The sequence below is a fragment of the Chamaea fasciata genome, unplaced genomic scaffold, assembly GCF_029207755.1.
Source record: "Chamaea fasciata isolate MVZ Bird 193981 ecotype frontalis unplaced genomic scaffold, bChaFas1.0.hap1 SCAF_20, whole genome shotgun sequence".
In the NCBI taxonomy this organism is placed as follows: domain Eukaryota; kingdom Metazoa; phylum Chordata; class Aves; order Passeriformes; family Sylviidae; genus Chamaea; species Chamaea fasciata.
In genome coordinates, this window is record NW_027094105.1 from 5,019,689 (window position 1) to 5,040,937 (window position 21,249).

The 21,249-nt window shown below is 50.2% G+C and overlaps 1 protein-coding gene across 1 annotated transcript in view; it reads left to right on the top strand.

The window, feature by feature from the left end:
- Window positions 1-6,982: 6,982 nt before the first annotated feature.
- Window positions 6,983-21,249, top strand: part of COL27A1 (collagen type XXVII alpha 1 chain) — a 186,692-nt gene continuing 172,425 nt past the window's right edge. The window contains exon 1 of the mRNA XM_066200944.1: window positions 6,983-7,063. The gene's annotated coding sequence lies outside the window, so the exon portion shown is untranslated. The remainder of the gene's footprint in view (window positions 7,064-21,249) is intronic.

Here is a 21,249-nt window from a genome sequence, read left to right on the forward strand (position 1 = left end):
CAGAAAATGAAGTCCTGGGATTGTCATCCTGCAAGGCTCCCTCACCCAGCGCTTCCACGGGCCTGACCTGCTTGAACCCTGCAAGCATCAGCCCTGCAGTTAGGAATGGCCTTGCAAACTGTCTGGTGGCTGCCAGAGAGCGAACAAGAGGTTCCAGCCTGGCAGCCACTGGACCACCAGAATGTTTTGGAAGCTCAGAACCGTATTTTGGCTGCAGCTTGGCTCCCTGTGCTCCCTGAGCTGGGTCTGGCCTTCCCCTCCCCAGCTTTGTATTACAGAGATGCTTCTGTGCTGCCAAGGGATTTGCTCAGTGGCTGTAACATAAACTTGGGAAATATTCCCTCAGCCAGGGAGTTATATAAAGTGCATTCCCCATGATGCATGATTTCTCTCTGCAGGGAATATCCATGGTGATGATGCCCACAGCCTCTCGCCTGTTCTGCCTGCAAGCAGCAGAAATTCAGCTCTTGGTGCTTGGAAAAGCCACTTCCAGAGCCATCACTTGTTGGACAGTGCAGGTGTGGCAAAATGAAAGCAGCAAAAGGTCATTTCGCAGAAAAATCATGTCAGGGACAGAAAAAGAAACTCATTGCTCCCACCAAGTCACAACATCCTCTTCCCAAATTTGTGGAATGAGTTATCTTGAGTTTTTCCAGCTTGAAACAATTAATAAGATCTGATTTTGGAATATAAAATAAATGACCATGAAAACAAAAATGTTTTAAATTATTAAAATCTGTTTGACCAAGCAAAAAATATTTCCTCCTGCTTCTTGCAGAGAATTTTGAAAGTTTCCCATGTCTCTCCTGGCTGGAAGAAAAACCAGCCAGGTTTTCTGATACCAAATTACTCTGTCCACAGCAGGCAGAGAGAAGGTGGATGAGCAGAGCCAACAGTGTAGCAAATATGCTACCAAGATTTGACCCCCAGAAAACGGATATCATGAAATTCACCCTGGATATGGGAATCAGCACAGGCCACCTCAGTTATTTTATTCTTCAGAACTCATGAGGCACCAAGGCCTTGGATGGGTGGCAGCACTGTCACTGTCACTTCCCCAAGAACAGCAGCATCCTTCTCAAACTCTCAGGGCCAAGAGAAAACCCCCCTTTCTGCAGGGACACCCTCCTCTGAGCCCCTTGCAGTACATACATTCATTAATTCACCCAGAGTCACAGTCTAGCCACCCATTTCTGAGCAAACCCAACCTCACCCATTGGCAGTCAGTGTTTCCAGCACTCCCTTATACATTTTCCTCCGCCACAGTCAGGATTGTTGATTCCCAGCCCTTTGGAGCTGTCTCCCTGTGGTTACCTTCTCCTCCTTTGCCCTCCCCAGCAGCTCCCACCTCACTGTTCCCCTCTCCATCCCCTGCAAAGAGCCCTGCAGGAGACAAGCACCAGCCAAACAGATTTTTCCTGAGCCTCAAAAGCAGGAATTTTTTGTATTAAATTCCCTGGAAAAAAAAAACAAAATCAATGGACTCTTCATAAATGCCATGGGAGGAAAAGCCCTGTTTCAAGGTCTAAGCAAAGTTGGGATGAATAATATGGAGGGTTCCTGTGCCCAAAGGACTGGGGAAGGGAAAAAGGCAGGGGAACACAAAGGGAAATTCGTCATTAGCTCCTCCTGAGGTGATCTGCTCACTTTAAAAGCCAGTGCCTCCTCTAAAAGGTGACAATGCAGCAGCTTGCAGCCCAGTACACTACAGAGCTGTCCCTGCAACCAGGGATGTTCCTGCCAGGGCACCTCTCAGTGCTGGCTTGGAGCAGAGCCACCTGCCAGGGCAGAGCCTGGCTAACGACCTGCCCTGTCATCCTGTCCCTGTCCTGTGACACCACCCAGCTCTGTGATCCTGAGCCCTGTGGTCTAGAAACATCTGAAACTAAGTGCTTGTGGTTCACGGGGGCATGTTTTTCTCCCTGTGATTCCCTGAGTCCTGGGAGTTCTCAGCCAGGCTGAGCCATTCAGATGAGCGCAGTGATGGGTTTTGGCATTGCAGAGGAGCAGGTTTTGTGGGAATTGAGATTTGTAGAGAATCAAACCCCCTGGACAGTGCCCCGGGGCTGCCAGTGGCTCTGCTCCTTGTCCAGGATGTGGCAGCACGGCATCTCTTGGCTGTGCCCAGTGGGCACCCAACATCCTGGCACACAGGCTTTTTGTACAGCTCCAGGCAGCTCATTCCTACAGGGTCCTGTCTCAGAGCCTGTTTCTTCCCTCTCAGACAGCTGTTTACATTTTTGTTTGTGTGAATAATCTCAAATATGAAGGGCTTTGCTTTGCTCTTCACCCCATTAGATAATATTAATTACTGTAGGCAGCCAAGTAGCTTGGAGAAAGGAGGGGAAAAAAACCACTCTGGAAAAGCTGCAGGCCTTGCAAGTATTTAAAGGGCCATCTGCAACTCCTCCAAAACTGTACAGACAAATGAGAGCAGCAGTAGCACATATTTATTCAGTAGACATCATGGCAGCATTCCCGCTCCTGTCTCAGCCGTGAACCAGCACCAGAAATGTGAGGCTTGCTGTTCCTCAAGCTCTCCTCTCTGCTGGGAATGCAGCAGAGATATTGGCAGGACTCAGCCTGGGGAAGGAGTCACACGGAGTGTTGGGTGCCAATGCCAGCTCTGCCCCTCAGAGCTGCTGCGCATCTTCTCCTAGCAGGTTTTCCAACAGTATTATGGGCTGGCTGGCCATTGGAAAGATGCTTGACTCAAGCAAACAAACAGCAGCATCAGGTGGGCAGGGATGCAAACACAAACCCAGATTTCCCACTGCCCCATATACACAAATTCCCTCCGGGTATCTCTCATCAGAATTTAAATACCATCCCCACTTTGCATCTGGACACAAATATTTGTTAGGCATAATAAGGAAAGACTGAAATCCACTTTAACATGTGTACCGAGACAAGCTGCTTAAGAACAAAAACAAATAACAATAAGTTTATTAATAATTCATCCGTTTCAAGCAAACATCTCCAGGCAGGCATTCCTGCCTATTGTCTCTCTGATACTAAGCAGAGCTACTGAGGCCTGGCCCTGATTTTTCAGTTGGATACCAGCCAGCAAAGCTTCCAGGTGGATGATGCTGATTTACAGCCCATCTCCGTTTGCTGCTCTATTTACACTGCTTTGTTTAGGGGATTTTGTGTGAATTACCTTCCAGGGCAGTCATTGCTTTTGAAATACGGGAAGGAAACAGCAGCAATTGGAGGAAACTTGAAGTGAAATTCAGTCACAAATCTTGTCTGTTAATTCCTGTTCCATCCCTTTCCTTCCCCAGCACTTGCCTTGGGAAGTCGTGCCTATCCCTGGCATGCTTTCCACCAGAGATATTATACTGCTATAAATGTCAGACATTTGAAGAACAATCCTATCTATTAGCATGCAAAAGAGTATTATTGTCTGCAAGTTATTAGGTTCAAAGGCATCTTTGTGCTTGGCAAATTAATGTCTGCAGCTCCAGACCCCAGTACCAGCTATGGGAACGCTCTGGAGAGACCAGAGTTCTCATCTAGCCCTAAACACAGTGCTCAACAAAAGGAGAAAATTGGGCAGGAAAATGGTACAAATGTCTTCAATACACTTTTGGTACTCTTTTATGATCTCACTGACTTGTTCTTAGAAAGTTGCCTCAACTTCTAGAACTTTTCATCTACTCCTAGATTAAAGTGATACTAAAACAAGAAATGCAGATGTGCCCTGGCTGACAGGTGGAAGAGCCTTTCCAGCTGCTTCTCCAGCAGTAAATTGGCTGGCTTCCCTCCAGCCCTCAGAGCAGCTCAAGGTGGGTAACTCAGAGCTGGGGTGTCACTGATGTGCCCAGAGTGTGCTGAACTGGGGTTGGAATGTCATCTTAACACACCCTGGAGAGCCACATACAAATAGTGCTCAACTCCTCTGGCCCAGCTGCTACCCAGTGAGCTCAAAGCACTTCTTGGGGAAGTATGAGTGATGCTGTGTCTGGCAGAGATGAGACTCCAGTTCCCTCTTCAGTAACTCCACAAGGCCTCAGCTCCACTGGCATCTCTTCTCTTGGGCCACCTGACTGTTCCTGTCCCCTCCTGCAGCCCTGTTCCTCCCCACTTGCCGTCTGCATCTTCTCACTCAGCTCACTCAGCAGAGGGAGGGGTATCTGCGGATGTTGTGCCCACAGTTTATGTTTGAAATTTGCCTGTGAGATGCATGAATTGAAGGTAAAATCCTTGCTGTGCAAAGAGTGCTGGAAAGCATCCCTCATCCAGTGTTGGCACTCGGATGTCTCAGGTGGGAGTGGATGGCCTGGGAGAAATCACAGAATCTCAGACTGGTTTGGTTTGGAAAGGGCCTTAAAGATCACCTCATCCCACCCCCGCCATGGGCAGGGACACCTTCCACTGTCCCAGGCTGCTCCAAGCCACATCCAGCCTGGCCTGGGACACTTCCAGGGATCCAGGGGCAGCCGCAGCTTCTCTGGGCACCCCGTGCCAGGGCCTGCCCACCCTCACAGGGAAGAATCTCTTCCTAATATCTTGTGTAAACCTACTCCCTTTCAGTTTGAAGTCATTCCACCTTGTCCAGTCACTCCATGCCCTCTCTCCATCTTTGTGGTAGGCTCCCCTCAGGTCCTGGAAGGCCACAGCAAGGTGAGTCTCAATCCTTCTCTTTTCCAGGCTGAACAAACTCAATTCTCTCAGCCTTCCCTCACAGGAGAGGCGCTCCATCCCTGTAACCCGCTCGGTGTCTGCCAACTCTGGCCATGCTCCTTTAGGAAACAAACACTTGTGGGGAAGGTTACAAGGCTGGGTGTATAGGTATCTATGCAATGCCTTTATGTAGTGATTTACCAAAAAATCACGTTGGCACAGATGCCCTCACAGCAAAACACACGGATTTGGGCAGAGCTCGGTTTCAATGTGGGTGGCAGAGCTTGTGCCTGTCAGCATCTGGAGTAGAAAAGAGCAATAACCCCAGCACCTCCCCAGCAATGGGCTCTGATTTGGAGGGGCAGGACTTGGGGGAAGCCAACCCAGAGCAGGTGGTTCAAAACTGTGTTAACAACCCCGTTAACAAGCACTGTAGATTAGACCAAACAACAGCTCATCAGCATTCAGCCCAAAGGCCACGGGCTGCACGGCAGAGAATAGAGGAACAACGAGAAGGAGGGGAGATGAAAAGAAAGCAGAGATGGGAAGTGGTTTTAATAATATTGTTTCCTAATTACAGCACGGCACAGAGAGCAGATGCCGTCTGCTTTGACGTTTACAGCTCAGCAAAGGACGTGCCAAAAGCACAGCCAGGGAACTGCTCACACAGGGACACAGGGGCAGCACCTGTGGCAGCAGCAGTGGGGGACTGAGTGTCCCAGCACCCGTCCTGGCGCTCACAGGGAGCTATTGCTGCTGCCCAGCACCCTGCTGGTGTTTCCTTTGAGGCTACAAAGTGCAGTTTAAGGGTCTCTGCTGACCCTGGTCAGAGGTGCACCGGTTTGCAGGGTGGCATCATCCTCAAAGGAACTGATAAATAGGGTGGGGACAGCACCTGCATCACCTAGTGTGAAGAGAGACATTTTTCCAGCAGTTCTGTGCCCTGGGAAGGGGAATACCCCTCCAGCTGCTGTAGAGCCATCCTCCCAGCATAGTGTGGACCTGTTGCTTTTCTTGTTACCTCCTGAAACATTTATGATGCAGGTTCAGGATCATTATCCCACTACAAGAAACCAAATTTACTTACTGCACAGCCTGGCACCACAGCTGTGACTGTGGGGCAGATTCCTGAGCCTGCCCCTGGCACTCACCACTGCCCCACAGCAAACTGGGCAAGGATGGGCACATGTGGGGCCAGGATGGACCTTCCCCACTGTGCCAGGGCACGCCAGGCCCGTTTCTCTGAACAGTGTATGTATGGGAAGAAGATTTTTAACTCGTGAAAAACTCCCCTCCAGCCTGGCCTGGCGTCTGCAAGCCCCCCACGCCTGTCAGGGCCGCACACACAAGTGCACAGGATGAGGCACACTAATGCATGTTTTGGTCCCAGGCCAAAATAAACGCCGGCTATAATAACCCTCCCGGGAAAGCCAAACAGAGGACCCCTTTGTTAGGGACAACCCGGCGTGTTACGCTTCATTTGGGCCAACAGCACTTCCAGCACGAGGCTCGGGGCACCATCTGCTTGATGTGGGCAAGGTGGGCTGAGGGCAGAAACCAGGGAAAAAGGGAAATCTCAGGACATGGAAATTTGGATGATGCCTCGTGAGTCAGCCTGGCCCATAAAGGCTCTAAAAATTGGGCAGCAAAAAATCTGAGAAGAAGAAGTCTGGCAGGTATGTTGGGCCCATTATGGTCTCTGCTGGAGATGAGAGTTTGTAATGGGGCAGGGAACCGCAGTGTCTTCTGTCCCACTCACCTTTTGAGCAGGTGTTATTAAAGGATCCAGCTTCAAGATCCACTGTCTTTGGCTAATTCCTGTTCCGTTTCCTTCAAAAATAGAAACAGAGGAGCAACAGCAATTGGATGAAACCCTGTGGCTCTCTGCTAAGCCAGCACAAGCATTAGTCATTTGTGGAAACTTCTTTATTGATGTGTAAGTACGATGAAATGACTCAGGGGAAGGTCTGTCCTGACCTGAAGGGGACAGGACAGACTGGATCCCAGGACAGACTGGGATTCTCCCAGTGGGAAGTGGCAGCTGCAGCCCAAAGCACCTGAGCCCAGCAAGGAGCATGCTGATGTTCAGGTCAGCGTGAGGCACTCCTGCAAGGAGGAGGGGTTGGACTTATTGGATTCTTATGGAACCCTTCCAGCTGGAGCTCACACATGATTCCGGGATGCTCTGATGACCTGCAAGCTCCTGCAGCAGCTGCAGCAAATCAGCAAATCAGTGGGTGCCAGGTGGTGGAAGGGCCCTGAGCCCGTGTCCTGCCCTAGCACAGGTGCCGATGGTCAAGGCAATCAGCGGACATTATCTGCTGAGGGAAGAGGGTGGGAGCAGTTTCAAGAGGCAGGGAGGCAGCTCTGCCACGGGAAGGATTGCTCTCTTCTCCAAGGAGTCCGTGCTGGTTGCAGGAGGCCCTTGCTGTCCCAGGTGAGGTTGTGCACTTGGGGTGAAATGGGCTCTGTGTGTTGCAGGGGATGGTTGTGTTTATGGGGTGCAGGGGCTGTTGGGGTGAGAAAGCTTGCTCTCCCCAGATAACGCATCTCCTCTGCTGGTACCACTGAGTGTGGGATGCCTAGGAGGTGACCTCTAGTATCTAACAGGCTGGTCTACAGGGGTTTGTCCCAGCAGCAGGTGGAGCCAGGCAGAGAGAGCACTGAGTGCCCCGGGGGCTGCCTGGGTTAGCTGTGCATTGCTGCCTTAAAGCCAAATGAGTGCTTGGGGTGTTTAATCTCTGTGAAATGCCACAAACAGCCTTTCTGGAGCAGCTTCCCAACAGCTGCAACTTATGGACTTCTGTGGAGCAATCTCTGAATTTTGCCAATCCAAATGTGCTGAAGAAGGGGAGCTGGTCCTGGGCCAGCACAGATCCATGGGGACACCCCGTGTACCTGCCTGTGTGGTGTGTGCTGGGCTCAGATTTCCTGGGAAAGCCTCATTGACTTTCAAATGAATAGAAGGAAGGAGTACAAAGCACAGTGGAGTTGAGGGTGGTGGGCCTGCAGCTCCTGCAAAGTTAATATTGTTTCTCCCTGTATGGCTGAGGATTCTGGTGTTATCAAAGTGGAAATCCAGGTATGTTTCAGTCCTGTGGGAAAAAGCAGGGAGAGGTTTATTTTTCCTTTGACAGATCACTTATGATCTACAGCCATCTGGCAAAGCAATTCTTAACTTTCTTCCTCTTATTTATGAGGGCCATGGGAGTGAGAGCTATTTGCAGCTGGGATGCCAATTGCTGCTGGCAACTGCTGCTGGTTTGGGGTCCTTCTTCTCCTCCCTGCAGCCCTGGGAGGGAAGAGAGGCTTCAGCAGGGGGATCTTATGTGCTTCTCAATGGTGCTTAGACTCCTAAATCATGGTGTTCAACACTGAAGTTGTGGCTCAAGAAGAATGTGATGCTGATGTTGGGTTAGGGGAAAGGAAAAAGGAGGGGGGAGAGGGGTCACTGCTGTTCTGTAGGGGATGTGGCTGCACATGGCTCTGTTGGATGGAAGCGGTGCATGATGGACACAGAGGAAAACTGTCTTTAGCTCAAGGATGTGAAAGGTGCACACAAGGATGGGGCTCATGCCCCGAAACTGTGGTGTCCCGGCAGCTGATGTGAGCAGCAGAGCAGCTTTTGGCATCCCTGGGTGTGTTGGAATGATGAGTTTTGGGGTTTTTTATGCTCGTAAAATGCTCTGCTAGCCTGGAAAGGAAGCATTAGGGATGTGCAAATAATTAATTACTAATTAGCTGGTAGATTGCTCACACGATCCAGCCGGGGGCTGAGCAGTTCCAGCACGGAGAGCTGTAGTCTGTGCGGGTCTGAGGGGTGGGGGCTGCTCAGTTGCTGTGCCTGAAGGAGCAGGAGGTGCAGCAATGGGAAATACCTGGGGGACAAAAAGGAGCATTTCGGGAGCGGAAAGGGAGAGCAGATGGTACTGAGGGGAAACTGGCAACAAGGTGCCCTTCAGGAGAACGACAGCAGTCAGAGATGGGATCAAAGCCTCTGTCAGGGGCATTGTGACTCCTGTGGGGAAGGTCAGGGAACATTAAGCATTGAGCCCCGGGCTGCAGGGGCTCCTCGGGGAGGAGCAAAGCCTGTGGGGTGGTTAGAGGTGAATTGCCCTCAGCTGAGCTGAGTTAAGCTGAGATGGGGGTTTGGGTTTTACCAGGTGTTTTGAGTGAACTGTTGCCCACAGTGGGATTTCCTGGGGTGAGGGTGGTTTTGCTGTGAAAACTGGGGGGGAATTGCTGGGACATGCACTGGTGCCAGTGTGTTCCCTCATCCAGAAGGGAGGGGTTTAATGAAGGGCAGAGGGGTGGCCCGGTGCATGGAGCACTCTCCTGCCCAGCTGAGGGATTTGCTGCAGGGTTGTGGGGCGTTTGTTTTCCCTGTGGGAATGTCCATCCCTGTTTCACAACTGTGTCAGTGGTTTCTGGTGCCACTGAGAGCGGCTATGTCACCTTCACTGCTCTGTACCTTTGCCTCTGCTCTCATCGACATGCAAAGCTTCCCTAGTTCGATTTGTTGATAAAAATTCTTGCTGCCAAAAGAGGTGCCAGACAATAAGGTAAATTGGTGGGGAAAATACAAGCTTTAGGCATTCCCAAGCTTCTTTCTCCCCTTGGCTGTGCTGGCAGTGATGGCTGAGCAAGGCTGTACCAAGAGTTACTTTGAGCCCCCTGGCACCTGGCCTGGTTGTTGGTAAGGGAGAATGAAGAGTCGCAGACAGCAGCTGGCATGGCTCCAGTGTGACAGTAATCACCTTTCAGCTGGGATTTTGGCTCTGGTTAAACTGTGTCAGTCCTGGAAATCCGTGCGAGTGAAGCATGCCCAGCTACTCCTTTAAGTTTCCTGGCTGCCCTCTGAGGGCAGCAGTTGGCTCCAGAGGGATGTCCTCAGGGACTGAAACAGCAGTAAAAGGTGTTGCAGTGATGCAGAAAGGGTTAATGCGCTTGGGTTGAGGCTCACCTCGACCTGAGCCAGCAGACTGGAGCAGAGTGAGGCAGCTTCTTTGGTGTCAACGTGGGAAAGCGATAAGGGGAGGCCTCTTCCAGCCCAGCTAATGATCTGCAGTAATGAGAACTTGGCCTCCATCTGCTCCCCGGCCAGGCTGGGCAGCTCCTGAGGCTGGGTGGTCCTGCCTCGGCAGGGAGTGCGTGCCAAAGGCACTGAGCATCCTCCTGACTCCCTGTGAACGTGGGGAGGGGGGGTTTGGGAGTGCTCTGGGGGTCCTGATGGGTGTGCTGAGCCCTGGGACAGAGGGTGACACATGGGGGGAGCTGCTGGCCAGTGGTAGCTCATGCCACCACTCCTGGGGCTGTCAGGGCCCCAGCAGCCACACCTGGGCTTGTTTGGTTTGTTTTCCATTGTGGAATGCCACTTTTCTGTTTTTCCAGCAAGACGCTGAATCTGTAGTGGGTGCAAATCTCAGGAAGGTCCCTGCAGACCAGGGAGCCAGGAGAAATATGTCCCTGCAGTACCTGCCTTCCTGTGGTGCAGCATCAGCCCAGCCTGGGGGTGCTGGTGGTGCCCAAAAGCTGCCACATCCCTGGCAGGGCATGCCGTGGACCAATTAGTGCTGTTTGGCTGTTTTATTTGTTCCCAGTTGAGGCTGACAGCTCAGTGCCAGGGTGTAAAGAGCCCTGCTCGGGTGAAAGAGCACCGAGCCTGAGTGGTGCCTGGGGCACATTAGAGCCCCCTAAATGAGCTCAGTGAGGCTTGGAGAGCAGAGCTCCAGCCTAAACATGTGCTGATGTTTGTGTTTGTTGATTGATGGTGGTGTTTGGGTGGTGCTCACAAAAGAACCACTTGTGTCCTGGTGGGATCTCTGCCTCCCCCTTGGTTATGGCAGGTCACAATCATCTCTTCAGGCCTCTCACCTCTCCCCGTGCATGGGCAGAGGGGACAGAGCTCAAATCTGGGCAGCAGGAAATGCCCCGAGGGGATCAGACCCAAGTCCCCAGCTACAGCAGCAGGAGATGCTTTTTAGGCAGGTCATTTTAAGGCAATGTCATGTGAACTGACCTTCACCCCTAGCAAATGGCCAGTGTGTTTCTCTAACTTGCTCTGGTGGATGCTACGCACATTTTGCATGAGGCACAGGCAGGTTTTCTCTCTGCACTGAAGATGGCAGCAGAGCACTCCTGGCTCCTGTGCATCTCGGCATTCAAATCTGCTCTTTCTCCCTTTGTGCTTTAGGCTGTTTGGAAGTTGGAGTATTAATGGCTTTTTAAAGTGCTTGGTGTGCTTGTGATGGGCTGGTCAAAATATGGATTGGCTCTTATGTCTTAACCATTCAGCAAATTGCTTTTCCATTGATTTTCTTGGGGGTGTTGTTTTTCTGAAATTCAAATTCTAAGAGCAGATCTCGAAAGAGCTATTAAATCATCTGGCTTTGCCTGCACAGGGCATGCAGCTCCATCCTCTGGGCTCTATCCTGAGCTGAAGTTCGATCAAAGCAGGTTTCTCTGCCTGGAGGCTGTGTTGTTTTGGGGAATGGTGCCTACCCTTGGAGGGTTTGCTTGTCTGTCTCACACTAAACTGTGACTGTAAATCATAGAACCTTGGAGTGGTTTGGGTTGGAAGAGACCTTAAAGATCTCGTTACAATCCCCTGCCACAGGCAAGGGCATCTTCCACTAGACCAGGTTCTTTGGGGTCCTGGGAACACCGCCAGGAATGGAGTCAAATGAAATGTGTGAGGTCTTTTGGTTTTAATCCAGTGTTTCTTGGTTGGAGATCACAGCAAAGGCTTGAGCAAAAAACCTTGTGGGTCCCCATGAAGGAAGGGGTCAGGTGTGGGATGTGCAGGACCTTTCTGAAGGTTGTCCAGCAGTACAAAGTGCATCCTTGTGTCGTTGGGGTACCAGGGCTATTGTAAGTGTCTAGAGAGAGCTGGAGGTGAGGCTGAGCTCAGGGGACCCAACACTCCAAGGCCCCAGTGTCCGAGATCCTCTGTAGAGATATATTTAAGTCCCTTCAGGCAGTGCTGTGCATTTAACTACCTTCCTAAATGACAGGGGGAGTCCAACAGCCACCAGTGTTATTGATCTCCCACTCTGGTGTGCTTTCACCACTGAGTGAAGAGAACAATATTTCTATTTAAAAACAAATTTTAATTTAAACCACGAGCTAGTTCAATGAAAGATGAAGTGTCTTTGTAATGGAAATGATAGAAGTGAAAACAAGTAATCTCTATTTATGGTACAGCTTTTGTTGTTGGTTTGAAAGGATCCAGTGTTCCACAGGACTTATTTGTGGAGGGACAAGAATAACTTTCTGGTTCAGTTCTTGGCTAAAGCAGAGTTTGTTTTGATTTGTTTAAAGAAAACAAACAAACACAAACTTTCAAATGGTTTTTGGCTGGAGTTTTTACTGGAAATCCAATCCTCTTACGCATAGAAAAGAATTTTTAAATGCTTCTATGAAAACCAGCATTGAGAGGAAGGATGTTGTCCTGAGCTGCAGAGATGGACGGCTCGGCACAGCTGGTGCTTTGGAGGGGTCTGGAAAGGCACCTCGGGGAAAGGCGCTGATGTTCCCAGGTGTGACGTGGAGGTTTGAGCTGCGGGTAAATATTGAAAACTGCCGCGATGCCTGGCTTGAGCTGCACCACAAGAGGGCAACCGGAGGCCACAAATCCTCGGCTCCCACCTGGAGGAGAAGTCGGGAAAAGTCCCCGGTGCAGGGCAGGGGCAGCTGTGGCAGCGGCGTCTGTGCTGCTGTGCCGCTTGCAGGTGGCTTCCTCAACGGGGAGCGATTTGGTGGCATTTGTTAAGTGTTGTTAAATTTGTGAAGTTCTGTGCTTCCAAAGAAGGGAGGTGGAGCTGGGGAAGGGTCTGGAGAACAAGTCTTGAGAGAAGTGGCTGAGGCAGCTGAGCTTTTATTTGGGAGAAAAGGAGGCTGCAACCTCCTTTCAGGGAGTTGAGGAGAGCAAGGTGGGGACCAGTCCCTTCTCCTAAGTAAGAAGCAATTAGACAAAATTAAATATTCTGATGTTATGCTGGGCAAGTTTGGGAAGTTCGGGAAAATTGTTTCACTGACAGGGTGGTCAGGCACTGAACAGGCTGCCCAGGGAAAGGGTGGAATTGCCATCTTTGGGAGTATTCCAGAAGCTTGGCACTCAGGGACATGATTTCAGTGGTGGATGTGGTGCTGCTGGGCCAACAGTTGGAACTGATGAACTCAAGGTGTTTGCCAACCTCAATGGAAATGTATGAAATTCCTGCTGGGTGCTTCTCTGTTTTGTGGCTCAAGGCAGAGGTTGCTGCTCTCAGTGCAGGTCGGAGCTACGGGACTCTGCCCTGTTAATTGTCTGAAGCCCAGCTCGTACAAATCCCATCCCAGTAGTGGAAAAAACAGGGGTTTGGTCGGACCCCTCCTTGGGAAGGGTGGCAAAACACTGAGGTGAGGTTGGAAGCGTGGTTGGAGCATCCCAAGCTGCTTGGCGCCACACCTTGGTGTCCTGGTGGCATCTGCTGCTCCTTGGCACCCTGGTCCTCCTGCACCTGGAGGGCAGGGGATGCAACATGGTTGCAGCAGAATGCTGAGCTGGAACTGAGCAGGGAAAGAAATCATTCCCAGCTCATCAGTGGCAATGACCCTGTGGAACCAGACAATGGTTTTAAACTTTTCTGACATCACTCTGGAAATGGGTGGAGTAGGCTGAAAAATGCCTTAAAATTGGTTTGAAATTGTTGGATTTTCGGGGGCCGGGGGGTAAAAGTGTGGAGGGATGAGCAATCCCTGTGCAACAGCCACAATCCTGCTGGGAAGGGGATTCCCTGCTGGGAGGTGATTGTTGCCTGGCAGCCCCTACTCACGCCAGGGCTGCCGTGCTCAGTGTTCATGACCTGACTCAGAACAAGGGCTTGTCTAAACAGTAGCAGGAGCTCAGTTAAACCAGAGACATTCTCAATTTAAAAGTACGTAATGGCAGGAAAAACAACCCATGATGAGTTAAAGAACTGACTCAGGCCAGCAAAGGCCAGTCCTGAAATAGACCTCGAATGGGGCTGGTTGAAAATGCTTCCATCAGAACAGTTTCCTGATGGAGAATTTGGCATTTCTGCTCAAAGAAATCTTTCAAGAAAAGCATCTGCTTCTGTGGAAAAATTCATCTTGTTGGGTTGGAAAAATGGAGCATGTGAGAACTGAAATCCTTCAGTGCAGTGAAGTGTTGTGCCAGTTTTCAGGCAGGCTCCACCTCTGTGTTGAGCTTCATTTCTCATTCCTGTGGTGCCCACTCATCCTCACAGGAGGGAACCCCCCAGATTATTACATCTGCCCCTTCCCAGCTGCCTGCTTTTCTTAGCCATGATTAAAGCCTCCCCCTCATTGTGGAGGGCTGGAAGGTCAGCTTTTGGAGCAGTGTGTGGCTGCTCCCCTGGGACACCAAACTTTCTCTGCTGCCTCCACTCCTGGTCCCTTCCTACACAGACTTCTGGGAAACTCATCTCCATCCCATAGTGATGTTTCATATGTCCTGGGAGGTGGCTGTGACTGGACAGCCAGGAAAGACAACTCATTCTACTGGGCTTATTTGTGACTTTAATGAATTGTTTTGCAGCCAGGGCATGATTTTCCAGGAGTTTCTGTATTTCCTTGTTGTCTCTTGCTCATTTCTCTGCCTATCCTAAATTGTGATGGAAATCTGACATAGGAAATGGGCAAGTTGTCTGGCCAGGTCCATCCAACAGGGTCAGGGTTAGTCCCAGGACCTGTTTGTTGAGACAGGATGAGTCACCCTGTAAAGCACTGTTGGACTTTATTGTGCCTTTCTCCAGCAGTGAGAACTTGCCCTTCAAAAATCATTGTGGAACAACCGAGGTCTGAAACATGAATCTGACACAGAAGTGCTTCTACCCATGTTTTTAAACATTGCTCTCCACACTTCAAGGTTGGAAAAACTACAGGACACTTGCAAAAACAGATGCTTATATTCAGACTTAGGTGCCCAGACTTGAAAATGGGAGGGAAGATGTCTTAAATGCTGTGTTTTCCCAAACCGCAGCAGCAGCAGGCAGAGGCAGCTGAGGGAGAGCCTCAGGTTGGTGTCCATCACCTGGAGAGCTGTGGTGAGGGAATTGCTGTAAGTCCTTGCAGCTCCATGGATGCAAAAATCTTCTCAGAAAGGGGTTTTTGTGCATGGATGTGATTTTTCAAGGCCAGGACATTGTCATGAGCTGGGCTTGCTGTTGATGTGAGTGAGGGGCTGAGCTGAAATCCTGCTTGGACCCTGGGATGAATGTGTTTTCCTCAAGTGAACTTTATGAAAGGACTTCTCAGTCCATTTAAGAAAACAAAAAAGTGTTAGGAGCAGAGCCTTGGCCAAAGCTTGGGGTCCCAGCGTGGAGACTGGAGGGAACAGAAAAGCCTCAGTGGAGAACATTTTCTAAAAAAACAACCCAGGTACAGGCCAGGCTTGTGTTTCTGTGCTAGCATGGGCTCTATTTACCAACCTCCCTGTGCCCCAAGAGAAGCAGGAAGGCATTTAAAGAGAAAATAGGAAAGAGCCCTCTGTCCTGAGAGCTGCTGTGTCGTGTTTTCTGGGGTGCTGGGCTGTGAGAGCACAGGCTGCAGACTGGCAGATGTGTTGTTTAACACCAAGGCTGGTGCTGGTGGCTGCTGTCAGAGCCAGCCCTGGCCCCAGGGCAGGAGCAGAGGGATGGAGAGCCCTGTGTGCAGCTCCCCTCCGGAGTCCCCATGGGCTGCTGTATCCCTGTGCAGCAGACAAGGTCTCCCTGCAGGCCCCAGGGGGTTTCCCTCTCCTCCCCCCAGTGTGACCCCAGGTCTGTATTAGGACAAAGCCGTTCAATCAATTGCATTTATGTGCCAAATTTCCCTGCAGCTCTTGGGAATAGGTGTGCTCTGGGTAAAAGCAGCCTGTTCTGCTTCCAGGCATCCTCTAAGACTGGGGAAATATTGATTCTTCCTGCATTGCCAGGACTTCTGAGAAACGAAGCAGACGCAGGTAATGGCTTAACAAACTGGTAATGTCCCAGTGGATTTTATCCACATCTGCTTCCTGCAGCCTCAGAGCACAGATTCCCTCATCCCACACCCCGGGAAGGCAGCCCTGAGGTCAGGCTCTGTCCTGCTGGGGGCCGTGCTCCCCTTGGCAGCCTGCAGCTCACAAAGGGCTGATGAGAAAGGGATTCAGTCCAGTGTATTGGCATTCGTGTGTGGCAGCTGTATTAAAAGTGCTCACTGTCAGCCCAGCCATCACTTATAATTGGCTTCTATTTTTCCATGTGCCTCCTGGCAACAGCAGCTCTTCCCAGGCTCTTGGTGGGGTGCTGGGTCTGGGAAGGCTGCTCTGTGCAGGAGAGGTATGTGAAAACGGTCAGGATTGGCTCAGGAAGGGAAATGTGGCCCCTTCCTGCCTGTCTCTGGGTTTGCCTGAGCACCCCACCAGAAGCAGTTCCCTCTGCAGATTTGCTGTCAAGCCCTGGCAAAGGCCATCTGTGATGGCTGTGGATGCACTGGAGAAAGTGCATCATCTTTGGGATGGGAATTCCCTTGGTTTTGATGCAATAACCCAGTTAGTGTGCAATGGCTTGGTTGTTTTGGTGGAGAGAGGTTGGGTTTTGTCATGGTGCTGCATGGGCACACTCAGCAGAGGAGCACCAGTGTGCTCGATGTCATGTGTCACCCTGGAATTAGATCCTTTGGTTACAATCTGGTGCATCCCAGCTCCACAAAAAGCAGTGAAATGACTGGAGAATACGTGAGCTCAGAGCACATTTGTCATAATGATGCTGTACAACACAGACAGGGCTTGGAAGAACCTCTTGCAGCTGCAGCTCCAAATTCTGAAAGCACATGTTCTGTTTTCATGGAATCATGGAATATCCTGAGTGGGAAGGGATCCACCAGGATCGCCCAGCCCCTGTCCCTGCCCAGACCCCCCAACAACCCCAGCCTGGGCATCCCTGGCAGCGCTGTCCAAAGGCTCCTGGAGCTCTGGCAGCCTCGGGGCTGTGCCCGTTCCCTGGGGAGCCTGGGCAGTGCCCAGCACCCTCTGGGGGAAGAACCTTTTCCTAATATTCAACCTAAACCTTTCCTGACACAGCTCCAGCCCTTCCCTGGGTCCTGTCCCTGTCACAGACAGATCAGCGTCTGCCCCTTGTGAGGACAAGCACCACTCTTTTGGGATACAATAAGATACAAATTTCTGAGTTGCTGCAAAAAACCTTTTTTTCTTATCTTACCCCAATAGTGGAGCACCTAAACTTGCAAGCACTTGGAAGTCAGACCAAGATTTCCTTGAAATAATCCCCATAAGCTTTTGAGATGTTACCACAGTCTCATCAATGTACCCCAGATATTGCCAGTTCCATCTGATTGAATTTTTATATTTGCAAATAGAATAATCTAATGACCTAATTTCTGAAGGAAGCCTGTTATTTATTAACCATGATGTAAATTGTACCAGCATTAGAATAAAGAACATTGGGCTTTTGAATTTCTGCTATTTTTAAAGATCTAAATCTGTGGGGCAATTAATCATTTTCCTGACATATTGAATTCAGTCATGTGTTATAGCAACAAAACTTGCAGTTTATGATGCAACATTAACTTGTCAGCAAGAGGGACAATTCATGACTGTCTATGGGTAGCAAGTGGCAGGCAAATTTGGACAACTATCCTATAGTTTTTGCAAGCATCAGCAAATTTTGCTGGCAAAGCCAATGTAGGCAGAGCATAATATACGCTTTTGCTTGTATATATTAAAAAAAAAAAAAAACCCAAAGAATATAATCCCCTGCCAGGAGTTTCCACTTATTTTCCATAACGAGAGCTGGAGGGTCTGTAAAAGCTGGTCTCATAAAAAGAAATTGCAAAGGATGAATTTTTTCCTTTACGAGGGAGATGGAAGAAACTGGAGTTTGTTTGGATGCACGAGTCTCCCTGACACGCAGTTCATCAGCTGTGCTGCTGCAGGGGGAGGGTCCCAGGTGGGGACAGGGGCACTGCGGGTGACATGGACACACTTGGGAGCTCCAAGAGCAACAGAGCAAACTGTGGCTTTCAGGAGCAACAGTGGCCTTGGCACAGCAGCAGACTGGATGTTTGGGGGGATTTCCTTTGAGATATCAGAGAGGAAAGAGTTGGAAAAGCTCTGAGGGAGGAGAGGAGTGCACTTTGCTGCTGTTTGTGGTGGGACTCTGAAGGGTCCTTGAGAGTGCAGGGAAGAGGCTTTGCATTGAGTGCTGAAGAGGAAATCAAAGGATAAAAGAAAAGGGAGAATTATTGGGGGGAAGGAAAAAGATTGAAAACAAAATCATCCCAGTGCTGTTCCAGGCACATATGAGCTGAGGCAAAACCTCAGCCAAGGGTTTCCAGAGCAGAGGCAGATGCAGTCATGGGAGGATGAGCCAACACGGGGACCTGAGCAGGGGATTTGGGCAGGGTGGGGAATGCAGGAGGCCACGTTCAAACCCCACACAGTTACTGCCCTTGGGTCGAGTCTGGCAGCAGGGAGAGAACCAAGTGAGCTGAAGCTGTGGGTGCTGGCAGGAGGGTGGGAAGCTGGTGCTGCACAGCAATCAAAGACCTGTGGGGAGGCTTCACAGAATGTGAGGAGGAGAGTTTTAACTGCAATAAGGCTGGGCAGAAGACTCTGTGTTCCAGAGAAGATAAATGAGAAATCAGCAGCAGGTGAAGAAACCTAAAATTGCTTGATGCGTTGTACAGTGTGATAAGATGGTGAAGATTAAATGCTGATGGAGGTGATTATGGGCTGCCATTCCCCTCATGGTGGGTTTGGACTCGGGCTCAATACAGGAGTGGGCTGATGACCTGGGACAAGTGTGGCTGTAGGGGACCAGGCTTGGATCACTCGGTGCCCATCAGCAGGGGATTGGCACACGGGGGAAAAGCAGAGTGACACCAGCCTGCTGGGGCTGTCAGTGGGGTTCCAAAACACAGCTGGAAGAGACAGAGCACAGATGCAGGGCTGGGAGGCTGCGTGATGCAGACACACATGGTGCCACGTGCACAGCGTGGCTCCATGGCACGAGCCCCCAGGTACCTTTGTGGCCCAGGAGGAGGCTGCTCCTGCGTGAGTGGCTGTGGTTTGAGCAGGATATGTGGGTCGTAGGGATGGCATGTCCTGGCTGCTCCTCCCTGACCGCACACCACACCCTTTTTCCAGCTGAGGAGTGCTGGCCTCCTAGTTGGGAGCTGAGACACTTCACCAACTTGGGTTTAAGCTGGGTAAAAGAGGCTTCTATAGCAGCAAGTAATGATGGAAAGCATAAGTTACATTCCATTGGGGATGGGAACATATGGCCTCCAGTATCTTCACAAGCCTCCCAGAACACAGTGGTTTTTGTCTTCTTTCTCTCAGATCAGTTGATTGCTGTAATGTGGGAAAGACTGACTTATGAGGGACATAAGCACAAATTATCCTGATGAAAGGAAACAGAGGGGGTGTAAAAAGAGATCAGCTCAGCTGAGCTGGGAGCTGCTCAGTGCCCTGAGAATCAAAAAGGAAGGACAAAGAGAAAAAGGTAGAAACTAGATCAAACAAATAGGCATACCATTAAAAAAAAAGAGTAGAAGAAAGAATCATTGTGAAGGAGACTGATCAGGCAGCCCTCCTCTGCCCAGCTGCATGGTGAAAGAGGCCAGAACATTCCATGTTTACAGACCATCCATCCAAACCTGTGTGATTGCAGCTTGATATTCCAGTTACTGCTCTGCAGGCATTGATGGTGTGGGCTCACACTAGAGGTACTCGGATGATTGGCCAGCATGGAATTCACCCTGAAGTACCCAGGACGGTGCCAGAGAGGGTTCTGAGCACCTCTTGGCTCCCTTCAAAGACTCCTGGGGGATGAGTGATGTTACTCAGAACTGAAAGAGCAAACTCTGCTTGGAGAAGTGTAGTGGGGGGAGGAAATCAGGAGCTGCAGAGCAGAGTAGCTCCTCTCTGGCTTCCGGAGTAAGGGAATGGCTGATGGCTGCCTGAGGGGTAACAAGGCTTTATCAGAAATTTTATCAGAAATTAAACCTGTCAAATCGAGCAAGTTTGTTTTGGTGATAAAGCAGGAGGGTGTGTGGATGGGGAAGAGCAGTAGATGATGATGTAGGAAAGGTCTTTGACATTTTTAGTACTTGATGTCCTTGTAATCAATCAAGTATGATGCAGATTGTGGTAATGTGCATGGCAGTAGTTCATTTTTCCAAATTACTCATTGCTCTCAGGATATTGCCAAACTGAAGGTAAGAAGGAGTTTCCAGGCTCCAAGGAGGTCAGGAGCAGTGCAGTGGTGCTTTGTCTGGATTTTAGGACCACTTTATACATACATTAAAGAACTGTATGATCGATTTCACACTGAAGGGAGTGAGATTGCACCAAAATAATTCTGTTTCTGCTCCTGGTTTGCAGCCAGGAAAGCAACATTTTGGATTTCTCCATGCAGCAGTTGATGCAGAGCCCTCCCTGCTTTTGTCTCAGAGCTTCCTCATCTCCTGTCTCTGTGGCAGAGGTGACTGCTTCTGCGGCATACAGCTGGCTGTTGTGGATGGGATCACGAGGGCTTTGGGTTGTTCTGATTCTTCCCCTGGCTGCCAATCTTTTGACAGGAGCCTGCTAGAGCAGGAGTATCTCCGTCTCAGGGAGCTGGCATTTGCTTACTAACAGCCAATTATTTCACAGTGACCTTCTCGTGGCAAGCAAAGTGCCAAATCCACAGCAGACACAGAGAAAGTGTTTTGAAGTGACAAATAGTTCAAGCCACTCCTTTGCCCATGAGTGCTTTCCTGGTGGATGTCTTTCCTCGAACCTGCCTTTTTAATTTTTGTCTCTGATGGATGGTGTTGGAGCATTCCTTGGCTGTATCATCTCAATCCCACAAAATCCCTTGATCCCCCCTGTCTAGCTCCAGACTTGTTTATGGAACAGAGTCTGTGTAGGTATTTGTGTCTGAATTAGAAGTGGAGGAGCAAAAATGCATCACAGTGTCAGACTGGATTCTCAGCAGTGCTTGGCATAGGTCAAAGAAATCACGTCCCCATGATTGCTCTGAGGATGTTCCAGCCTGGATCACTCCGGAGGTAGAATGGGCCTGAGCTGGGTAGCCTTAAATATGAAAATTCAAACCTCAGCTGTGGTGTTTTGGCCAGTTATCCAGGGAGCCTTGGCTGTGGGAGATGACAGCACAGCCATTCCTTCAGTCTGTTGGCTTCTGTTGCCTGACAAGACAGCAGTGAAAGCTTCCTCCTTTCCTGCACCCTTTCCTCTCTGTATGTGTGAAGCCAGTGGGGAAATGCAGCATTCACTGACACACTGATGGTTATCAGGGCTGGTTTGCTTTTATTTAATCCAGACTTTTCAGCCTCCCTCTGTCTGACGAGCAGCACGTGACCCTGCACAGCCTGTGCCTTGTGGAGATGACGAGCTTGGGAACCAGAGAGTGTCTGCTTGCTCTGCCATGGGCTGTTGACACAGGGCTGCTGATGCATCCTGCTGATGGATCCCGTGCTTTTCTAGCCAGGCTGTCCTGCAGCTCCACTTTACATTCAGACCTGCCAATACAATTACTGGCAGACAAACTGATGTGGGCAGAGGGAAAACCTCTTGTGATCTGGTGACAGTACATCCCAAAGTTGTGCTGCAGC